Below are 1,039 nucleotides of genomic sequence, written 5' to 3'. Positions count from 1 at the left end.
TTTGTTCCATTTTCATAACTTAGTATATTTGAAAATGTAATTGAATTAGCTCAATTAGACGCTAGTTGTAAACAGAATATATCCCTATGGATTACACATGATTGTCGGTGCAGGCTTTGGTATATCGCCTATATATTGCATGTTTTAGTAAACGTGTCACGAGCGTTTAAGTTATGCAGCAACATTCAGTGATATTTAACAAGAAAAACTAAAAGTAAGTTTACAGCATTTGTGAAATTCTGCCAATTCTCACTGGCAATCAGTACCAGCATCCTAGTTGTAAAAAGTTTACAAGAAGAAATCCTGAAATCGACTCATAGATACACGTTCTCGAAATCAGGCATTTGACAGTCAGAGGTTCCGTTTTGTTTTTTCTGTCAGCAAGGGAACAGCGTTATCATATAATCCACTCAATTCAGGCACTGCTTAGTAGCAAGAAATATTTTAATGCTTATTCGGCCTGTTTTTCGTCCAACCCGCGTTCCTTCCATCGTACTGTCTGACACGTCATGACTCACAGCATCTAAATAAATGTTTAATATTCTTTAAATGAACCAGTAAATGACCTAAGGACATTAGTTCTTGTTGGCAGCAAGATCATGAGGAAAAGTTATTTAGCTGTCTGTCATTACTAAACCAATCGGGTAGTCTCATCTGGTTGTGTGATTTATATGATTGGTCAATAAAAATAAATATATCCAAATCACGCGATTTATTGGCATATGTACTGTGATCAGTACCCGCACCTGATATTAACGCGTATAAAATGTTTGTCATTCAACGAAATGGGAAGCAAAAAAAGAACAACTGAGTTAAGTTTACAGTATTGAAATTTTTAGTTCAGTTGCCTGTTTAGTATATATTTAGATCTTTAAAACCACCCAAACAGAGTTTGCATGTATATTCTTTAATATTGGTTGTTTCTAAGCGCAAATCTACATAATTGGCTATTTTTGATTTGCTCATCATGGGTATGGTTTGTTTGTTTGTCAAGGATTTCGCGCAAAGCTACATGAGGGCTATCTGCGCTAGCCGTCCC

General features: G+C 35.7%; 1 protein-coding gene across 1 annotated transcript in view; it reads left to right on the top strand.

Moving 5' to 3' along the window:
• LOC106471391 (solute carrier family 22 member 1-like) overlaps positions 1-1,039 on the top strand; it is a 36,404-nt gene that overhangs the window by 16,804 nt on the left and 18,561 nt on the right. The gene's annotated exons all lie outside the window — the stretch shown is intronic.

Source organism: Limulus polyphemus, unplaced genomic scaffold (genome assembly GCF_000517525.1).
Source record: "Limulus polyphemus unplaced genomic scaffold, Limulus_polyphemus-2.1.2 Scaffold4594, whole genome shotgun sequence".
NCBI lineage: Eukaryota > Metazoa > Arthropoda > Merostomata > Xiphosura > Limulidae > Limulus > Limulus polyphemus.
This window is presented reverse-complemented; position numbering and strand designations above follow the sequence as displayed.